This window comes from Siphateles boraxobius, unplaced genomic scaffold, assembly GCF_051911475.1.
Source record: "Siphateles boraxobius isolate OS27281-9 unplaced genomic scaffold, OSU_SipBor_1 77, whole genome shotgun sequence".
Taxonomy (NCBI): Eukaryota; Metazoa; Chordata; class Actinopteri; order Cypriniformes; family Leuciscidae; genus Siphateles; species Siphateles boraxobius.
The window spans coordinates 3,142,501-3,164,042 of record NW_027509205.1 but is presented as its reverse complement, the minus strand read 5'-3'; the positions used below and the strand labels follow the sequence as shown (position 1 = coordinate 3,164,042).

The window sequence follows — 21,542 nt, the reverse complement described above, 5'->3', positions numbered from 1 at the left end:
CTATGAGATTTCCCTGCTTTTTAATTAGTGTTTCTTGAATCAATTGTATTAATGCAATACATCAATTCAGTAATTGCTGTTTAAAGCTGTTTGAGGTTATACAATGTATGCAGCTTACAGACTGAGGCATAGCTTTTTTATGCAGAACATTTGTTGTTGATGTGCCATGTTATGACACTGACACTTCCTAGGAATCAGTTCATCCTGCTTTATATGCTCCATTTGTTAAAGAGGATGTTCTTTAATAAATGTTCAGCAAAACTGAATATGTTGTTTGATTATTTATTTAAATGTATGTTTGTACAATATTTCTTTATTGGGTGGTTTCAAGAATTTTCAAATATTTTCAGGTCACGTGTTTTAAAGAAAATCTAAATAGCTGAATTTAAGGTTACATTTTCTAGTTTTAATGAAATCTTCTCGAAAAATGACTTAATATTCAGTGCTTAAAAAAAGTGAAAACTGCATAGTTTTAAGCATGTCTGTCTAGTATTAAGACCAACAGTATATTAGTGATTAGATTTAAGATAAAATATTCTAGTTTTAATGCAATTTTCACTACATTTTTTTATTATTTAATTCTTATAATAAGTATAAACTGCAGAGTTTTAAGCATTTGTCTAGTTTTAAGACCAACAGGGTTTTTTTAGTGACTAGATTTAAGATTAAATGTTCTAGTTTTAATGCAATTTTCGCTAAATTTATTTATTATTCAATTTTTATAATAAGTAAAAACTGCATAGTTTTAAGCATTTTTGTCTAGTTTTACAATTCAATTGCATTTATCAGTGATTAGATATTTATGCTATTTTCAAGAATTCTTATCAAGTCAGTTTTGCTTACCCCATTGGCAGATTTTTTTGCTTGATTGTAGTTCACTTTAACTAGATTCAAGTGAATCTTGATTGTTTCAAGAAAGGCTTTTTTTGCAGTGTACTACATGATTTAATTACTGCTCTCGATAATAGACAACATTGTGCGGCGTTATTTTTTTATTTGACAAAAGCGTTTGACTTAGTGGATCATGTTTTACTGTTACGGAGGCTTAAAAGTGTTGGCCTCGATAATTCGGCTGTGAGTTGGTTTAAAAAATTATTTATCGGATAGAACTCAATGTGTTGCTGTAGATAATTACACCTCATCCATGGTAATAGTCAGGAAGGGTGTCCCGCAAGGTTCTTTATTGGCACCACTTCTTTTTTCTATTTTTATTAATGAATTGTGGCAGGGAATACATTACAAAGCTACATTTTTAAGCTGACGATACAATTATTTACTCCACTGCATCCTCTGTGTCTCAGGCTATTGAAATTCTTAAGGATTCTTTTTATACTTTTCAGCTTACTTTGTTGAAACTAAAATTAGTTTTAAATGTAAATAAAACGAAGTATATTCTTTTTACACGTAGCCGTTCTATGTCTACTGTTATGCCTATTCTGACTATTGAGGGTTTACATATAGAAAGAGTACCAACTTATAAATATTTAGGAATATGGCTCGATGAGAAGTTAGCCTTTGATGTTCACATTAATTACTTGGTGAAAAGGCTTAAACCAAGACTGGGTTTTCTTTTTCGGGGAAAAAAATGTTTTTCCTTTATAGCTAGAAAGAGAATAATACAGAGTACTATTTTAGACTATGGTGATGTTGTTTACATGCATGCGTCTACATATTTATTGAAAAGGCTGGATGGCGTTTATCATGCTGCACTGCGTTTTATAACAAATTCTTGTTCACGTACTCATCATTGTTTGCTGCACAACTATTTGGGTTGGTCCTCTTTATATCAAAGAAGGAAATCCCATATGTTAGAATTTATTGTAAAGACATTGATGGGTAGACTTCCAAATTACATTACTAGTCTTCTATGTTTATGTAGAAAGAACTATAGCACTAGATCATCTAATGGGATTAAATTAGTAGTACCTAGGGTACATTCAGAGCATGGTAAATCATCTTTCTCCTACTATGCTCCATGGCTGTGGAATGAATTTCAAGCTACTGTCCCTCCTGAAACAATTCCTCCTTTGAATGTATTAAAAAATTTACTGCAGCATACAATGATTGAATCATGCTGTTGTTTTACTTGATTTATGATGAATGTTGTGCCCTGACTTTCTGGAATGTTTTATATGTGTTTGTGTGTGATTTGTAGTGTGGCCATCTTGGCCAGGACTCCCTGGAGGAAGAGATTTCTTTTAATCTCAATGGGACCTTCCTGGAAAAATAAAGGAAATAAAATAAAATAAATGTTAAGTTGTGGTGTTGTTAGGATATTACTACAGAGCCTGTGACAGTTTCTCAGTGGAAGAACTGGGATCCAGGGCCACAGACGTCTGCAAAAAACTGCTTTAAAAACCTTCGAGATACAGGCCTCACATGTTGGCGATCTTATTGTTTTTGTTTACATGGCAAGTTGTGGTGTTGTTAGGATATTCCTACAGAGTCTGTGACAGTTTGTCAGTTTGCCAGGGTCGGTGACGTCTCCTCTCCTGGAGTAAAATACAAGTATTAGTGGTCTTGCTGCAAAATCGGGTAAAGGCCACAGCCAGGCTTGAGGGCAAGTCGTCAGCAGACTTTCCCTGGTGGTCTAGTGGTTAGGATTCGGCGCTCTCACCGCCGCGGCCCGGGTTCGATTCCCGGTCAGGGAATGAGATTTTGCCCACCACCGGCGGCCGTGATTGTAAAATGGCGAACTACGAACTCAAGCGCTGACGCCCTCGTCGAGAAGCAGGGCCAAGGAAAAGTTTATGTGTGAAAAAGAACTCCTTCGAGCCGGAGTTGAACCAGCGACCTAAGGATTGCCAACTTGCCACCTACAGTCCTCCGCTCTTCCAGCTGAGCTATCGAAGGCACACTGATTGGGGACAGAACCTCAACATATCAGGTTGCTGAATCTCCGCCACTGGCTAAAACTGCTACAGACATACATGCTGGTTGTTTCGATTAAGTGATGCAAAGACAACCCGATCTTCCCATACCGGGAGTCGAACCCGGGCCGCCTGGGTGAAAACCAGGAATCCTGACCGCTAGACCATATGGGATCTTCTCTTAGTGTGTGACCGTCCCCTTTAAGAACATGGGAATGATCCGAAGGGATTGTTTACTGAATTCAATTTCATCAGGCTCAACAGAGGGAGCTCTCATTTGCCTCATGCTTACACGGCACGTGTTGGTTTTCGACTGGGCAGAGGCCTGTGATGACATCTACTTTTTCTCATGCTATTAACAGACCTGGAGCCAACATCAGGAAGGGGTCAGATGAGGGGCCTGCTACAAAAACCTTCAAGATGGAGGCCTCACATGTTGGGGATCTCAATTCTTAATTCAAATCTTAAACGTCAATTTAAAAATTTTAATGTACAGGCTTTTTTGCATGATGTATATAATAGTGATTTACAGTTGGTTTCAATTATACCTGATGTGGTTGATGCTTGGGATTATTTCAAATCTATCTTTCTAGAAATTTGTGATAAACATGCTCCTTTACGTAGATTTCGGGTGAGAGGTAGAAATAATATTTGGTTCAATCAATCCGTCTCTAATCTTATTAAGCAAAGAAACGTGGCTTGGTCTAAAGCAAAGAAAAGAAATGGTGAGGAGGACTGGTCTCAATATAGATTATTACGAAATAAGTGTACAAAATTAATATAAAGTTTGAAGAGTCAGTATTATTTAAACCTGATTAATGATAACATGAATTGTCCTTCTAAATTTTGGAAATTAACGAAATCTTTTATAGGATCAAATACATCCACTAATCTTCCAAAAGTTTTAAAATGTAATAAAAGATTGATTACAGACAAGGCTGATATTGTTAATACGTTTAATAGTCATTTTATTTCAGCTGGTTTGATAACAGACAATTCCTTGGTCCTTGATGAACAGAGAACTGATGAGTTGACTAATAGTGAATCAGATTTATTTTCTTTTGCCCCTGTATTGCCGTCCCAAGTTCGTAAACTACTCCGAAATTTAGACTGTAAGAAATCAGGTGGGTCTGACCAAATTGAACCAATTTTTAAAAAATTGTCAGCAGATATTATTGCCGAACCTATTGCATCGATTTTTAATTTGAGTCTATCCACTAATGTAATTCCGCCATCTTGGAAATCGGCTATGGTTATGCCTTTATTAAAAGGAGGCGATCCTTCCGATTTGAATAATTATCGTCCGATTTCTAAATTACCGGTTTTAGCAAAAGTTTTTGAATCTATTATAAATGATCAAATGAAAGAATATCTACTTAGTCATGATATTTACAACGCATTTCAGTCAGGATTTAGAGCGGGCCATAGTACGATAACAGCTACTACATGATTTAATTACTGCTCTCGATAATAGACAACATTGTGCAGCCTTATTTTTTTATTTGACAAAAGCGTTTGACTTAGTGGATCATGTTTTACTGTTACGGAGGCTTAAAAGTGTTGGCCTCGATAATTCGGCTGTGAGTTGGTTTAAAAATTATTTATCGGATAGAACTCAATGTGTTGCTGTAGATAATTACACCTCATCCATGGTAATAGTCAGGAAGGGTGTCCCGCAAGGTTCTTTATTGGCACCACTTCTTTTTTCTATTTTTATTAATGAATTGGGGCAGGGAATAAAATCCGCAAAGCTACATTTTTATGCTGACGATACAATTATTTACTCCACTGCATCCTCTGTGTCTCAGGCTATTGAAATTCTTAAGGATTCTTTTTATCCTTTTTAGCTTACTTTTTTGAAACTAAAATTAGTTTTAAATGTAAATAAAACGAAGTATATTCTTTTTACACGTAGCCGTTCTATGTCTACTGTTATGCCTATTCTGACTATTGAGGGTTTACATATAGAAAGAGTACCAACTTATAAATATTTAGGAATATGGCTCGATCAGAAGTTAGCCTTTGATGTTCACATTAATTACTTGGTGAAAAGGCTTAAACCAAGACTGGGTTTTCTTTTTCGGGAAAAAAAATGTTTTTCCTTTATAGCTAGAAAGAGAATAATACAGAGTACTATTTTACCTATTTTAGACTATGGTGATGTTGTTTACATGCATGCGTCTACATATTTATTGAAAAGGCTGGATGGCGTTTATCATGCTGCACTGCGTTTTATAACAAATTCTTGTTCACGTACTCATCATTGTTTGCTGCACAACTATTTGGGTTGGTCCTCTTTATATCAAAGAAGGAAATCCCATATGTTAGAATTTATTGTAAAGACATTGATGGGTAGACTTCCAAATTACATTACTAGTCTTCTATGTTTATGTAGAAAGAACTATAGCACTAGATCATCTAATGGGATTAAATTAGTAGTACCTAGGGTACATTCAGAGCATGGTAAATCATCTTTCTCCTACTATGCTCCATGGCTGTGGAATGAATTTCAAGCTACTGTTCGACTCCCGGTATGGGAAGATCGGGTTGTCTTTGCATCACTTAATCGAAACAACCAGCATATATGTCTGTAGCAGTTTTAGCCAGTGGCGGAGATTCAGCAACCTGATATGTTGAGGTTCTGTCCCCAATCAGTGTGCCTGAAACAATTCCTCCTTTGAATGTATTAAAAAATTTACTGCAGCATACAATGATTGAATCATGCTGTTGTTTTACTTGATTTATGATGAATGTTGTGCCCTGACTTTCTGTAATGTTTTATATGTGTTTGTGTGTGATTTGTAGTGTGGCCATCTTGGCCAGGACTCCCTGGAGGAAGAGATTTCTTTTAATCTCAATGGGACCTTCCTGGAAAAATAAAGGAAATAAAATAAAATAAATGTTAAGTTGTGGTGTTGTTAGGATATTACTACAGAGCCTGTGACAGTTTCTCAGTGGAAGAACTGGGATCCAGGGCCACAGACGTCTGCAAAAAACTGCTTTAAAAACCTTCGAGATACAGGCCTCACATGTTGGCGATCTTATTGTTTTTGTTTACATGGCAAGTTGTGGTGTTGTTAGGATATTCCTACAGAGTCTGTGACAGTTTGTCAGTTTGCCAGGGTCGGTGACGTCTCCTCTCCTGGAGTAAAATACAAGTATTAGTGGTCTTGCTGCAAAATCGGGTAAAGGCCACAGCCAGGCTTGAGGGCAAGTCGTCAGCAGACTTTCCCTGGTGGTCTAGTGGTTAGGATTCGGCGCTCTCACCGCCGCGGCCCGGGTTCGATTCCCGGTCAGGGAATGAGATTTTGCCCACCACCGGCGGCCGTGATTGTAAAATGGCGAACTACGAACTCAAGCGCTGACGCCCTCGTCGAGAAGCAGGGCCAAGGAAAAGTTTATGTGTGAAAAAGAACTCCTTCGAGCCGGAGTTGAACCAGCGACCTAAGGATTGCCAACTTGCCACCTACAGTCCTCCGCTCTTCCAGCTGAGCTATCGAAGGCACACTGATTGGGGACAGAACCTCAACATATCAGGTTGCTGAATCTCCGCCACTGGCTAAAACTGCTACAGACATACATGCTGGTTGTTTCGATTAAGTGATGCAAAGACAACCCGATCTTCCCATACCGGGAGTCGAACCCGGGCCGCCTGGGTGAAAATCAGGAATCCTGACCGCTAGACCATATGGGATCTTCCTTCTGCCTGGAGCAGACCCTTTTACTTTTAGTGTGTGACCGTCCCCTTTAAGGACATGGGAATGATCCGAAGGGATTGTTTACTGAATTCAATTTCATCAGGCTCAACAGAGGGAGCTCTCATTTGCCTCATGAGGGGCTCAGTTTCCTCCCATTCTTGCGATGGTATAATAGACACTACAAACTGGTCGTAAAGCAATGTCCTTGTGACAGTACTCATGCAATGCATTTTAAAAGACGCATAGTATTGTATGGTAACCGTTATCCTACTGACAAAGCAGCCTATTGTTGGACTGTCAATTTTTAATATTTCTCAACCAATCCAATAATAATAATAACAAAAACTATGGGTTAATAAAACGGCTAAGGGCTGACAGCATAGTAAAAGAAGCAGAGCGAGCCAGCCAGGAGTCGAACCTAGAATCTTCTGATCCGTAGTCAGACGCGTTATCCATTGCACCACTGGCCCACTGATCAGGTGTCCTTGAGCTTACACGGGACGTGTTGGTTTTCGACTGGGCAGAGGCCTGTGATGACATCTACTTTTTCTCATGCTATTAACAGACCTGGAGCCAACATCAGGAAGGGGTCAGATGAGGGGCCTGCTACAAAAACCTTCAAGATGGAGGCCTCACATGTTGGGGATCTCAATTCTCAATTCAAATCTTAAACGTCAATTTAAAAATTTTAATGTACAGGCTTTTTTGCATGATGTATATAATAGTGATTTACAGTTGGTTTCAATTATACCTGATGTGGTTGATGCTTGGGATTATTTCAAATCTATCTTTCTAGAAATTTGTGATAAACATGCTCCTTTACGTAGATTTCGGGTGAGAGGTAGAAATAATATTTCGTTCAATCAATCCGTCTCTAATCTTATTAAGCAAAGAAACGTGGCTTGGTCTAAAGCAAAGAAAACAAATGGTGAGGAGGACTGGTCTCAATATAGATTATTACGAAATAAGTGTACAAAATTAATATAAAGTTCGAAGAGTCAGTATTATTTAAACCTGATTAATGATAACATGAATTGTCCTTCTAAATTTTGGAAATTAACGAAATCTTTTATAGGATCAAATACATCCACTAATCTTCCAAAAGTTTTAAAATGTAATAAGGGATTGATTACAGACAAGGCTGATATTGTTAATACGTTTAATAGTAATTTTATTTCAGCTGGTTTGATAACAGACAATTCCTTGGTCCTTGATGAACAGAGAACTGATGAGTTGACTAATAGTGAATCAGATTTATTTTCTTTTGCCCCTGTATTGCCGTCCCAAGTTCGTAAACTACTCCGAAATTTAGACTGTAAGAAATCAGGTGGGTCTGACCAAATTGAACCAATTTTTTAAAAATTGTCAGCAGATATTATTGCCGAACCTATTGCATCGATTTTTTATTTGAGTCTATCCACTAATGTAATTCCGCCATCTTGGAAATCGGCTATGGTTATGCCTTTATTAAAAGGAGGCGATCCTTCCGATTTGAATAATTATCGTCCGATTTCTAAATTACCGGTTTTAGCAAAAGTTTTTGAATCTATTATAAATGATCAAATGAAAGAATATCTACTTAGTCATGATATTTACAACGCATTTCAGTCAGGATTTAGAGCGGGCCATAGTACGATAACAGCTACAACATGATTTAATTACTGCTCTCGATAATAGACAACATTGTGCGGCCTTATTTTTTTATTTGACAAAAGCGTTTGACTTAGTGGATCATGTTTTACTGTTACGGAGGCTTAAAAGTGTTGGCCTCGATAATTCGGCTGTGAGTTGGTTTAAAAATTATTTATCGGATAGAACTCAATGTGTTGCTGTAGATAATTACACCTCATCCATGGTAATAGTCAGGAAGGGTGTCCCGCAAGGTTCTTTATTGGCACCACTTCTTTTTTATATTTTTATTAATGAATTGGGGCAGGGAATAAAATCCGCAAAGCTACATTTTTATGCTGACGATACAGTTATTTACTCCACTGCATCCTCTGTGTCTCAGGCTATTGAAATTCTTAAGGATTCTTTTTATACTTTTTAGCTTACTTTTTTGAAACTAAAATTAGTTTTAAATGTAAATAAAACAAAGTATATTCTTTTTACACGTAGCCGTTCTATGTCTACTGTTATGCCTATTCTGACTATTGAGGGTTTACATATAGAAAGAGTACCAACTTATAAATATTTAGGAATATGGCTCGATGAGAAGTTAGCCTTTGATGTTCACATTAATTACTTGGTGAAAATGCTTAAACCAAGACTGGGTTTTCTTTTTCGGGAAAAAAAATGTTTTTCCTTTATAGCTAGAAAGAGAATAATACAGAGTACTATTTTACCTATTTTAGACTATGGTGATGTTGTTTACATGCATGCGTCTACATATTTATTGAAAAGGCTGGATGGCGTTTATCATAGTGCACTGCGTTTTATAACAAATTCTTGTTCACGTACTCATCATTGTTTGTTGCACAACTATTTGGGTTGGTCCTCTTTATATCAAAGAAGGAAATCCCATATGTTAGAATTTATTGTAAAGACATTGATGGGTAGACTTCCAAATTACATTACTAGTCTTCTATGTTTATGTAGAAAGAACTATAGCACTAGATCATCTAATGGGATTAAATTAGTAGTACCTAGGGTACATTCAGAGCATGGTAAATCATCTTTCTCCTACTATGCTCCATGGCTGTGGAATGAATTTCAAGCTACTGTCCCTCCTGAAACAATTCCTCCTTTGAATGTATTAAAAAATTTACTGCAGCATACAATGATTGAATCATGCTGTTGTTTTACTTGATTTATGATGAATGTTGTGCCCTGACTTTCTGGAATGTTTTATATGTGTTTTTGTGTGATTTGTAGTGTGGCCATCTTGGCCAGGACTCCCTGGAGGAAGAGATTTCTTTTAATCTCAATGGGACCTTCATGGAAAAATAAAGGAAATAAAATAAAATAAATGTTAAGTTGTGGTGTTGTTAGGATATCACTACAGAGCCTGTGACAGTTTCTCAGTGGAAGAACTGGGATCCAGGGCCACAGACGTCTGCAAAAAACTGCTTTAAAAACCTTCGAGATGCAGGCCTCACATGTTGGCGATCTTATTGTTTTTGTTTTCATGGCAAGTTGTGGTGTTGTTAGGATATTCCTACAGAGTCTGTGACAGTTTGTCAGTTTGCCAGGGTCGGTGACGTCTCCTCTCCTGGAGTAAAATACAAGTATTAGTGGTCTTGCTGCAAAATCGGGTAAAGGCCACAGCCAGGCTTGAGGGCAAGTCGTCAGCAGACTTTCCCTGGTGGTCTAGTGGTTAGGATTCGGCGCTCTCACCGCCGCGGCCCGGGTTCGATTCCCGGTCAGGGAATGAGTTTTTTCCCACCACCGGCGGCCGTGATTGTAAAATGGCGAACTACGAACTCAAGCGCTGACGCCCTCGTCGAGAAGCAGGGCCAAGGAAAAGTTTATGTGTGAAAAAGAACTCCTTCGAGCCGGAGTTGAACCAGCGACCTAAGGATTGCCAACTTGCCACCTACAGTCCTCCGCTCTTCCAGCTGAGCTATTGAAGGCACACTGATTGGGGACAGAACCTCAACATATCAGGTTGCTGAATCTCCGCCACTGGCTAAAACTGCTACAGGCATACATGCTGGTTGTTTCGATTAAGTGATGCAAAGACAACCCGATCTTCCCATACCGGGAGTCGAACCCGGGCCGCCTGGGTGAAAACCAGGAATCCTGACCGCTAGACCATATGGGATCTTCCTTCTGCCTTCTTGTTTTCATGGCAAGTTGTGGTGTTGTTAGGATATTCCTACAGAGTCTGTGACAGTTTGTCAGTTTGCCAGGGTCGGTGACGTCTCCTCTCCTGGAGTAAAATACAAGTATTAGTGGTCTTGCTGCAAAATCGGGTAAAGGCCAGAGGCAGGCTTGAGGGCAAGTCATCAGCAGACTTTCCCTGGTGGTCTAGTGGTTAGGATTCGGCGCTATCACCGCCGCGGCCCTGGTTCGATTCCCGGTCAGGGCTGACAGCATAGTAAAAGAGGCAGAGCGAGCCAGCCAGGAGTCGAACCTAGAATCTTCTGATCCGTAGTCAGATGCGTGATCCACTGGCCCACTGATAAGGTGTCTGTGAGCTTACACGGCACCTGTTAGTTTTCGACTGGGCAGAGGCCTGTGATGACATCTACTTTTTCTCATGCTATTAACAGACCTGGAGCCAACATCAGGAAGGGGTCAGATGAGGGGCCTGCTACAAAAACCTTCAAGATGGAGGCCTCACATGTTGGGGATCTCAATTCTCAATTCAAATCTTAAACGTCAATTTAAAAATTTTAATGTACAGGCTTTTTTGCATGATGTATATAATAGTGATTTACAGTTGGTTTCAATTATACCTGATGTGGTTGATGCTTGGGATTATTTCAAATCTATCTTTCTAGAAATTTGTGATAAACATGCTCCTTTACGTAGATTTCGGGTGAGAGGTAGAAATAATATTTGGTTCAATCAATCCGTCTCTAATCTTATTAAGCAAAGAAACGTGGCTTGGTCTAAAGCAAAGAAAACAAATGGTGAGGAGGACTGGTCTCAATATAGATTATTACGAAATAAGTGTACAAAATTAATATAAAGTTCGAAGAGTCAGTATTATTTAAACCTGATTAATGATAACATGAATTGTCCTTCTAAATTTTGGAAATTAACGAAATCTTTTATAGGATCAAATACATCCACTAATCTTCCAAAAGTTTTAAAATTGAATCAAAGATTGATTACAGACAAGGCTGATATTGTTAATACGTTTAATAGTCATTTTATTTCAGCTGGTTTGATAACAGACAATTCCTTGGTCCTTGATGAACAGAGAACTGATGAGTTGACTAATAGTGAATCAGATTTATTTTCTTTTGCCCCTGTATTGCCGTCCCAAGTTCGTAAACTACTCCGAAATTTAGACTGTAAGAAATCAGGTGGGTCTGACCAAATTGAACCAATTTTTTAAAAATTGTCAGCAAATATTATTGCCGAACCTATTGCATCGATTTTTAATTTGAGTCTATCCACTAATGTAATTCCGCCATCTTGGAAATCGGCTATGGTTATGCCTTTATTAAAAGGAGGCGATCCTTCCGATTTGAATAATTATCGTCCGATTTCTAAATTACCGGTTTTAGCAAAAGTTTTTGAATCTATTATAAATGATCAAATGAAAGAATATCTACTTAGTCATGATATTTACAACGCATTTCAGTCAGGATTTAGAGCGGGCCATAGTACGATAACAGCTACTACATGATTTAATTACTGCTCTCGATAATAGACAACATTGTGCGGCCTTATTTTTTTATTTGACAAAAGCGTTTGACTTAGTGGATCATGTTTTACTGTTACGGAGGCTTAAAAGTGTTGGCCTCGATAATTCGGCTGTGAGTTGGTTTAAAAATTATTTATCGGATAGAACTCAATGTGTTGCTGTAGATAATTACACCTCATCCATGGTAATAGTCAGGAAGGGTGTCCCGCAAGGTTCTTTATTGGCACCACTTCTTTTTTCTATTTTTATTAATGAATTGGGGCAGGGAATACAATCCGCAAAGCTACATTTTTATGCTGACGATACAATTATTTACTCCACTGCATCCTCTGTGTCTCAGGCTATTGAAATTCTTAAGGATTCTTTTTATACTTTTCAGCTTACTTTGTTGAAACTAAAATTAGTTTTAAATGTAAATAAAACGAAGTATATTCTTTTTACACGTAGCCGTTCTATGTCTACTGTTATGCCTATTCTGACTATTGAGGGTTTACATATAGAAAGAGTACCAACTTATAAATATTTAGGAATATGGCTCGATGAGAAGTTAGCCTTTGATGTTCACATTAATTACTTGGTGAAAAGGCTTAAACCAAGACTGGGTTTTCTTTTTCGGGAAAAAAAAATGTTTTTCCTTTATAGCTAGAAAGAGAATAATACAGAGTACTATTTTACCTATTTTAGACTATGGTGATGTTGTTTACATGCATGCGTCTACATATTTATTGAAAAGGCTGGATGGCGTTTATCATGCTGCACTGCGTTTTATAACAAATTCTTGTTCACGTACTCATCATTGTTTGCTGCACAACTATTTGGGTTGGTCCTCTTTATATCAAAGAAGGAAATCCCATATGTTAGAATTTATTGTAAAGACATTGATGGGTAGACTTCCAAATTACATTACTAGTCTTCTATGTTTATGTAGAAAGAACTATAGCACTAGATCATCTAATGGGATTAAATTAGTAGTACCTAGGGTACATTCAGAGCATGGTAAATCATCTTTCTCCTACTATGCTCCATGGCTGTGGAATGAATTTCAAGCTACTGTCCCGCCTGAAACAATTCCTCCTTTGAATGTATTAAAAAATTTACTGCAGCATACAATGATTGAATCATGCTGTTGTTTTACTTGAATTATGATGAATGTTGTGCCCTGACTTTCTGGAATGTTTTATATGTGTTTGTGTGTGATTTGTAGTGTGGCCATCTTGGCCAGGACTCCCTGGAGGAAGAGATTTCTTTTAATCTCAATGGGACCTTCCTGGAAAAATAAAGGAAATAAAATAAAATAAATGTTAAGTTGTGGTGTTGTTAGGATATCACTACAGAGCCTGTGACAGTTTCTCAGTGGAAGAACTGGGATCCAGGGCCACAGACGTCTGCAAAAAACTGCTTTAAAAACCTTCGAGATGCAGGCCTCACATGTTGGCGATCTTATTGTTTTTGTTTTCATGGCAAGTTGTGGTGTTGTTAGGATATTCCTACAGAGTCTGTGACAGTTTGTCAGTTTGCCAGGGTCGGTGACGTCTCCTCTCCTGGAGTAAAATACAAGTATTAGTGGTCTTGCTGCAAAATCGGGTAAAGGCCACAGCCAGGCTTGAGGGCAAGTCGTCAGCAGACTTTCCCTGGTGGTCTAGTGGTTAGGATTCGGCGCTCTCACCGCCGCGGCCCGGGTTCGATTCCCGGTCAGGGAATGAGTTTTTTCCCACCACCGGCGGCCGTGATTGTAAAATGGCGAACTACGAACTCAAGCGCTGACGCCCTCGTCGAGGAGCAGGGCCAAGGAAAAGTTTATGTGTGAAAAAGAACTCCTTCGAGCCGGAGTTGAACCAGCGACCTAAGGATTGCCAACTTGCCACCTACAGTCCTCCGCTCTTTTTTTTTTTTTTTTTTTTTATTATCAAAAAGTACAAAAATAATATTTACAAAACAACAATACCTCAAAATCAAACCTTCATACCTATAACATTTTCAATCAGGCATCAAACACATACGTCTTTAGAAACAAACTACAAGCCTTTCAAAAAAAAAAAAAAAAAAAACTAAAACAAAGTATAACATCAACATTTTACCCAACCCATCATAATTCATATTAATCAAACTTCATACATAACCCTTTTCTCTCTTCTATACTAATCAGCTCATTCCCTTCCACAAACGCCATTTCAAATTCCTCTTTTGGTAAATATTTCCACATCAAATACACATTTTCCCTTAAAATTGATTTGAACATTGTCATTACATCCACTTTTTTCTTTTCATAATATGCCATATTCCTCCTCACCCATATCGCATATCTTGCATTACTTAATACTATGTTCCATAAATTCACCTTCCTATCCTTTTTATTCACATTTATCCCAAACAGGAACAACTTTCTCCATTCATCCCCTGTCTCATCTTTTCCCAATCCTTTTTTCACCAACGCTTTAATTTTTGTATGAAATGCTTCCAGTTCTTTACAGTAAAAAAAAATGTGCATCAATGTTTCTGGCTCTATCCCACATACATCACATTCTCTTTTTACATTTCTGTTCATTTGGTGAATCACCACCTTTGTATAGACTCTGTTATGTCTTAATTTAAAGTCCAGGTTTTCACAGTTCAGTCCATTATATTTCACATTTAAATTAGTCCAGATCACCTTTACATTCATTCCAGGGAATACCCTTGGGCACACTACCTCCGATGCAGGCGTCTTGATTTCCTTTTTCACCAACATCTTATAGACTGTTTTCACATTTAACTGACACAGAAACCTTTTTTCTTTTTTATCCATAACATACATTTCAGGGAACCCCCAATCTCCTACTTTCACAGTCTCTCTCTCAATCCTTTGCACCCACCTTTCCGGAATGCTTGTTTTAATGTTTTCACATTCACAGTCCACTTTAGATTTCTCAATTTCATCATCCCATCCCACCACACAATCATATACAGCCCTATGTGGCAAAAAACCTGTAACATACTCATATGCCATGTCTTTCACCTTTCTCACTCCCGCTCTCATAAACAATTTATTATACAGCGTTTTCCCTCCCCTCTTAATTTTTGTGTTCAGAAATAACGGCTGGTTAAGCACCTGATTTATGTAATCACATTCATAATCCACTTTATCCAAAAATTCAGCCCAGGCACTAAAAACCTCTTGATAAAACAATGGCATTTTTGCAGTCATAGGTTTTTTTAAAGGCCATAAACAATCCTTCTTCACCACATCCTCCACCCTCATTTAAAAAACTCCTCATATACCCCTTCCACCCATACTCTACTTTGTCACACACATACTTTTTTATTGTTTTAACTCTTATTGCCTTCCTCTTTACCTCTAAGTCTACCATCCTCAGACCTCCCTCCTTATAATCAGCAATCAATGTTTTTGTTGATATTTTAATACCTTTACCTCCCCAGACAAAAGCAATCACAGCCTCCTTTATCTCATTCAAGACCCAGTCCGGCAAATCAATTGCTCCCATCACATAATTACACTTCGTAAATATTAATGAATTTGCCACAACCACTTTTCCTCTTAATCTCAGATCTCTTAACCTCCAAAAATTTAGCACTTGTTTAATTTTGTTTAAAACTCCTGTCCATGTAGCATCTCTAGCCTCTTTCGCATTCCCTCCTACACACACTCGTAAAATCTTTAAATAATCTTTTGTTATTTTAAAAGGAACATCTAACCCTTCTAAATCTACCCCTCCTCCTAAACTCATTATTTCTGACTTGTCAACATTTATCTTAGCACCTGAGGCTTTTCCATACATTTCCATCTGCATTTTTATTCTCCTCACACTCTCCATATCCCCGACTGTAAAGGTTGTATCATCCGCATACTGGTGAATTACACTTACTCCCCCGTATGGTATTTGAATACCTCTTATGCCTTTATCCCTTTTAATCAGAGAAGCCAGTGGCTCCGCTATTATTGAATATAACAAAGCTGATAATGGGCACCCTTGTCTAACTGACCTTTCTAAAGGAAAGGAATCAGTTAAAACCCCATTAATTTTAACACAGCTTCTAGCATTTTCATATATTAACTTTATCCACTTTCTTATTTTATCTCCGAAACCATATTTTGCCAATGTCTGTTCAATAAAACTATGCTCTACCCTATCAAATGCTTTGTTTAAATCCACTGATAAAACCAACCCCCCCTTCCCATCTTTCCCCATGCTATCTACTACATCTCTTATTGTACATATAGTATCCACAATATCTCTCCCCTTTATACTATATGCCTGACTTGGTGCCACAATACTCCCTACCACCTGCTTCATTCTATTCGCTATAACTTTTGTTAAAATTTTATAATCAGAATTCAATAAACTCAAAGGCCTATAATTTTCCAGCTTCATCGGGCTCCCTTTATTCTTATATAAGATTGTTATCATTCCTAAACACATAGATTTCGGCATTTCCGACCTCTCTTCCATATCTTTATACACCTTTAGCAGCAATGGTGCTAAGGTGTCTATAAAAGTTTTGTAAAACTCATGAGTTAAACCATCCGAACCCGGGCTTTTATTCTTTTTTGTCTGATTTATAGCACATTTTATTTCTTCAATCCCTATATCCCCCTCACACATACTCTTCTCATCCTCACCTAACTTCACATTTACAGCACTCAAAACTTCATCCACACACTCTTGCTTTACACCCTCTTTCTTAAATAATTCCCTATAAAAACCCTCCACTTCTTCTAATATCCCCACAAAATCATTAACTTTATCACCATTCTTATTTTCCAACTCTACTATCTGCTTTCTACTCTGCTTTTTATTTTCTAAATTGAGGAAGAATTTTGTACTCCTTTCTCCCTCCAAAGCATATTGAGCTCTACTCCTTATTATTACTCCTTTACTTTTCTCTTTCTCATACTCTTCTAATTCTGTTTTTAACTTCAAATAGCTTTCCTCACCATACCCTGGACTGTTTTCTATTTTTTCCGCTTCCAAATTTAATGCATTTTCTAATGCTTCTGCTTTACTTCTCCTCATAAAATTCCTTTGTTTTGAATACCTAATACTTCTTTTTTTTATTTTCTCTTTCATTCCCTCCCACCACTCACATACATTTTCCTCAAACAACGGGTTCTGCACCTCATAATTTATACATTTAAGAATATTTTCTTTATACGCTTCTTCCTTTAACAAATTAGCATTTAAACACCACACTCCACCTCCCTTCTCCTCCCCAATTACACCCACCTTAACTGTCATCACAGCATGATCACTTAAGCTAACAAACTTATACTTCACATTTTTAACATATTTTAACATTTCTCTTTTTGTCAAACACAAATCTATACGACTCTGTTTTAAGCTCCCCAGCACCATTTGTCTTCTCGAAAATTCTCTCCTATATGGATTATCTTCCCTCCACACATCCACTATATCCTCATTCCGCATCCACTCCATTAAAATGTTTCTTGACCCATCAGATTTAAAATTGGCAGTGCTACAAGCATCCAGCCTCATGCACCACACATTGAAATCACCAACCACTATACACCTCCCTTTATATATTTTCTTCATTTCATTAAAGACTTCTTTTCTGTCCACCTCTATATTTGGTGCATACATGTTTATAATCCTAAACAGTTCATTGCAAAACATAAACTCAAGTCCTAATAATCTCCCACTTCCATCCTTATATATCTGTTTCACATTTTGTACTCTGTCTTTTTTTATCAGCATAGCCACTCCACAGGCTTTTATATTTCCATTACTCACATAAATTTCTCCCTCCCATCTCTTTTTTATATTATCCATTAAGTCCCCTGTCCAGTGTGTCTCTTGTAAGCATATCACATCTGCTTTTAATAGTCTCTTTACCTTCTCGAACTTGTTGAGGTCTCTTAACCCATTACAGTTCAGACACACTATGTGTATAATACCCCACATAGTAATAATCAAAAGTTTTAAAAGATTTATACCCATTCAAATTAAACTGTGCTCTTACTTTCTGCCTCATGCGTTTCTGCTATTTTCTTCTTTCTTTTCTTTGTCATACTCTTCTCCACACTCAGGTCCATATCCTCCTCCACGCTAGACACAGGATTCTCTGGCATTTCTTTCTCCTTTCTTCCCCCCTTGTTCTTCTTCACTCTTTTTTCCTCACAATGCTTTCCTCCTTGACTTTTGGCATCGTCTCCTTCTTCACTACCACTTTCTTCCATCTTTCCTTCTCCATCTTCACACTCCAGACCTCGAGGAACCATCTTTTTACTTATCGCGTCCCCTCTCTTCACTCCATCTCTCATCCTCCGTCCCGAGCGCCTCTCCTCTTGGCTGCTCCTACTCTCCATGTCCTCCGTTCTTTCCGCTCCCTCTTCCTCTGCCCCAGAGCTTTGACCGACGTCTCCTTCTGCGCTTCCATCCTCACCTCCTTCTCTTTCCTCCACCTCATACCGATCTGATATATTCTCCTCATTGCACTCCTCTTCCATCACTGTCGGCGTTTCACACATGCATCGTCCTGGCCGCATTCCACACTCGCCACAATTCTCTTCTTTGCACTCTCTTGCATAATGTCCTTGTGTGCCACATCTGAAACACCTAAAATTCTGGCAGTCTCTAACAACATGCCCCGGTTGTATGCAGAGACGGCAAACCTTCACTTGTCTATCATGTATAACTCTAAAATGTTCTGTGCCGCCAAGAGTCTCAAATTTTGTCGAATAAGGCAACGATTTGACTTCATTATTGAACTTCACTTTCAAAAACCTTGTCCCATCTGCAATATCCGTTCCCGGCCACACTCTCCTCTTGATTTTAGATGCCGCTGTTACTCCCCATTCATTTAGCTTGTTCAGAATTTCTTCATCTAAAATGTACATGGGCAGTCCTAAAAAAGAAACAACCACCTCCATGCAATCCACCTCTTTTACCATCACCCGGCTGTTTCTGATCTTCAAGCCATCTAGAATTTTTTCCTTTGCCTTCGCATCCTCCATCGTCAACTCGTACTCCTTTGGAGTTTTATATCTGCATCCAATAACTCCTCCGCATTCTTCCTTCACTCTCTTCAAAAGTTCCATCATTGTGATTCTTTCTACACCCTCTATCTCCACCAGCACCGTCAGCTCCTTGCCATAGTTGCGCTCTTCACTTCTCATGCTCCACATGCTTCGACCTCTTCCCGTCTCCTTTTGTCCATCCATTTCTCCTTTTCTGCTTCTGGAAGTATCTGTTTGAGGATTAAATTACTCCAAAATGCACGCTCTCCTTTCAAACAGTTGATCTTAATAGTTTGAAAAAAAAAGAAATCCTTCGTCCGTCCCAAACAAACACACTCACTTCTCACTACTTCACTCGCAATACCACTTCCTGTCTCCACCAGAGGGCGTGCCCAAGGTGGTATGGCCGTAAGCGAAATCTGCTGCCAAAATTGGGCTATTTAAAAGGTTAGACCATTAGTGAAGAAAACTAAGAACAACTTTTGAAAAAACTCAAACTCTTTCATGCTTTCTGAAGAATCTCAGAGACTTTTTAAGGCTTTTTGAAGAAGCTCAGGGACTCTTTTTTTTTTTTTCTTAAAAAAGCTTACAACACCCAGTATTCCCATGCGGCCTCCCATCCAAGTACTAACCAGGCCTTATTTAAAAGCTTAGACCATTAGTGAAGAAGACTAAGAAGAACTTTTGAAAAAACTCAAACTCTTTCATGCTTTCTGAAGAATCTCAGAGACTTTTTAAGGCTTTTTGAAGAAGCTCAGGGACTCTTTTTTTTTTTTCTTAAAAAAGCTTACAACACCCAGTATTCCCATGCGGCCTCCCATCCAAGTACTAACCAGGCCTTATTTAAAAGCTTAGACCATTAGTGAAGAAGACTAAGAAGAACTTTTGAAAAAACTCAAACTCTTTCATGCTTTCTGAAGAATCTCAGAGACCTTTTAAGGCTTTTTGAAGCTCAGGCACTCTTTTTTTTTTTTCTTAAAAAAGCTTACAACACCCAGTATTCCCATGCGGCCTCCCATCCAAGTACTAACCAGGCCTTATTTAAAAGCTTAGACCATTAGTGAAGAAGACTAAGAAGAACTTTTGAAAAAACTCAAACTCTTTCATGCTTTCTGAAGAATCTCAGAGACTTTTTAAGGCTTTTTGAAGAAGCTCAGGGACTCTTTTTTTTTTTCTTAAAAAAGCTTACAACACCTAGTATTCCCATGCGGCCTCCCATCCAAGTACTAACCAGGCCTTATTTAAAAGCTTAGACCATTAGTGAAGAAGACTAAGAAGAACTTTTGAAAAAACTCAAACTCTTTCATGCTTTCTGAAGAATCTCAGAGACTTTTTAAGGCGTTTTGAAGCTCAGGCACTCTTTTTTTTAATTTATTTTTTTAAAAGCTTACAGCACCTGGTATTCCCAGGCGGTCTCCCATCCAAGTACTAACCAGGCCCGACCCTGCTTAGCTTCCGAGATCAGATGAGATCGGGCGTGCCCAAGGTGGTATGGACGTAAGCGTAAACTGCTGCCAAAATTGGGCTATTTAAAAGGTTAGACCATTAGTGAAGAAAACTAAGAACAACTTTTGAAAAAACTCAAACTCTTTCATGCTTTCTGAAGAATCTCAGAGACTTTTTAAGGCTTTTTGAAGAAGCTCAGGGACTCTTTTTTTTTTTTTCATAAAAAAGCTTACAACACCTAGTATTCCCATGCGGCCTCCCATCCAAGTACTAACCAGGCCTTATTTAAAAGGTTAGACCATTAGTGAAGAAGACTAAGAAGAACTTTTGAAAAAACTCAAACTCTTTCATGCTTTCTGAAGAATCTCAGAGACTTTTTAAGGCTTTTTGAAGCTCAGGGACTCTTTTTTATTTTATAAAAAAAAAAAAAAAAAGCTTACAGCACCTGGTATTCCCAGGCGGTCTCCCATCCAAGTACTAACCAGGCCCGACCCTGCTTAGCTTCCGAGATCAGACGAGATCGGGCGTGCCCAAGGTGGTATGGCCGTAAGCAAAAACTGCTGCCAAAATTGGGCTATTTAAAAGGTTAGACCATTAGTGAAGAAAACTAAGAACAACTTTTGAAAAAACTCAAACTCTTTCATGCTTTCTGAAGAATCTCAGAGACTTTTTAAGGCTTTTTGAAGAAGCTCAGGGACTCTTTTTTTCTTTTTCTTAAAAAAGCTTACAACACCTAGTATTCCCATGCGGCCTCCCATCCAAGTACTAACCAGGCCTTATTTAAAAGCTTAGACCATTAGTGAAGAAGACTAAGAAGAACTTTTGAAAAAACTCAAACTCTTTCATGCTTTCTGAAGAATCTCAGAGACTTTTTAAGGCTTTTTGAAGAAGCTCAGGGACTCTTTTTTTTTTTCTTAAAAAAGCTTACAACACCCAGTATTCCCATGCGGCCTCCCATCCAAGTACTAACCAGGCCTTATTTAAAAGCTTAGACCATTAGTGAAGAAGACTAAGAAGAACTTTTGAAAAAACTCAAACTCTTTCATGCTTTCTGAAGAATCTCAGAGACTTTTTAAGGCTTTTTGAAGCTCAGGCACTCTTTTTTTTTTTTTTTTTTTTTTTAAAAGCTTACAGCACCTGGTATTCCCAGGCGGTCTCCCATCCAAGTACTAACCAGGCCCGACCCTCCTTAGCTTCCGAGATCAGACGAGATCGGTCGTGCCCAAGGTGGTATG

General features: G+C 38.2%; 15 non-coding genes across 15 annotated transcripts in view; 5 read left to right on the top strand and 10 right to left on the bottom strand.

The window, feature by feature from the left end:
* Positions 1–2,579: 2,579 nt before the first annotated feature.
* trnae-cuc (transfer RNA glutamic acid (anticodon CUC)) lies at positions 2,580–2,651 on the top strand. Its single transcript has one exon. It is a non-coding gene; the product is annotated as a tRNA-Glu (tRNA).
* Positions 2,652–2,766: 115 nt separating this feature from the next.
* Positions 2,767–2,853, bottom strand: trnay-gua (transfer RNA tyrosine (anticodon GUA)). Its single transcript is given in 2 exon segments — positions 2,767–2,802; positions 2,817–2,853. It is a non-coding gene; the product is annotated as a tRNA-Tyr (tRNA).
* Positions 2,854–2,972: 119 nt separating this feature from the next.
* trnae-uuc (transfer RNA glutamic acid (anticodon UUC)) lies at positions 2,973–3,044 on the bottom strand. The gene has a single exon. It is a non-coding gene; the product is annotated as a tRNA-Glu (tRNA).
* A 3,055-nt stretch (positions 3,045–6,099) lies between these two features.
* trnae-cuc (transfer RNA glutamic acid (anticodon CUC)) lies at positions 6,100–6,171 on the top strand. The gene has a single exon. It is a non-coding gene; the product is annotated as a tRNA-Glu (tRNA).
* Positions 6,172–6,286: 115 nt separating this feature from the next.
* Positions 6,287–6,373, bottom strand: trnay-gua (transfer RNA tyrosine (anticodon GUA)). The gene is given in 2 exon segments: positions 6,287–6,322; positions 6,337–6,373. It is a non-coding gene; the product is annotated as a tRNA-Tyr (tRNA).
* Positions 6,374–6,492: 119 nt separating this feature from the next.
* Positions 6,493–6,564, bottom strand: trnae-uuc (transfer RNA glutamic acid (anticodon UUC)). Its single transcript has one exon. It is a non-coding gene; the product is annotated as a tRNA-Glu (tRNA).
* A 401-nt stretch (positions 6,565–6,965) lies between these two features.
* On the bottom strand, positions 6,966–7,038 carry trnar-acg (transfer RNA arginine (anticodon ACG)). The gene has a single exon. It is a non-coding gene; the product is annotated as a tRNA-Arg (tRNA).
* A 2,828-nt stretch (positions 7,039–9,866) lies between these two features.
* Positions 9,867–9,938, top strand: trnae-cuc (transfer RNA glutamic acid (anticodon CUC)). Its single transcript has one exon. It is a non-coding gene; the product is annotated as a tRNA-Glu (tRNA).
* A 115-nt stretch (positions 9,939–10,053) lies between these two features.
* trnay-gua (transfer RNA tyrosine (anticodon GUA)) lies at positions 10,054–10,140 on the bottom strand. Its single transcript is given in 2 exon segments — positions 10,054–10,089; positions 10,104–10,140. It is a non-coding gene; the product is annotated as a tRNA-Tyr (tRNA).
* Positions 10,141–10,259: 119 nt separating this feature from the next.
* trnae-uuc (transfer RNA glutamic acid (anticodon UUC)) lies at positions 10,260–10,331 on the bottom strand. The gene has a single exon. It is a non-coding gene; the product is annotated as a tRNA-Glu (tRNA).
* A 195-nt stretch (positions 10,332–10,526) lies between these two features.
* trnad-auc (transfer RNA aspartic acid (anticodon AUC)) lies at positions 10,527–10,598 on the top strand. The gene has a single exon. It is a non-coding gene; the product is annotated as a tRNA-Asp (tRNA).
* A 2,918-nt stretch (positions 10,599–13,516) lies between these two features.
* Positions 13,517–13,588, top strand: trnae-cuc (transfer RNA glutamic acid (anticodon CUC)). Its single transcript has one exon. It is a non-coding gene; the product is annotated as a tRNA-Glu (tRNA).
* Positions 13,589–20,245: 6,657 nt separating this feature from the next.
* Positions 20,246–20,364, bottom strand: LOC143726308 (5S ribosomal RNA). Its single transcript, XR_013198558.1, has one exon. It is a non-coding gene; the product is annotated as a 5S ribosomal RNA (ribosomal RNA).
* Positions 20,365–20,740: 376 nt separating this feature from the next.
* LOC143726208 (5S ribosomal RNA) lies at positions 20,741–20,859 on the bottom strand. The gene has a single exon (XR_013198461.1). It is a non-coding gene; the product is annotated as a 5S ribosomal RNA (ribosomal RNA).
* A 573-nt stretch (positions 20,860–21,432) lies between these two features.
* Positions 21,433–21,542, bottom strand: part of LOC143726452 (5S ribosomal RNA) — a 119-nt gene continuing 9 nt past the window's right edge. Inside the window, exon 1 of the ribosomal RNA XR_013198699.1 lies at positions 21,433–21,542. This exon is cut by the window's right edge and continues 9 nt beyond it. This is a non-coding gene — a ribosomal RNA (5S ribosomal RNA).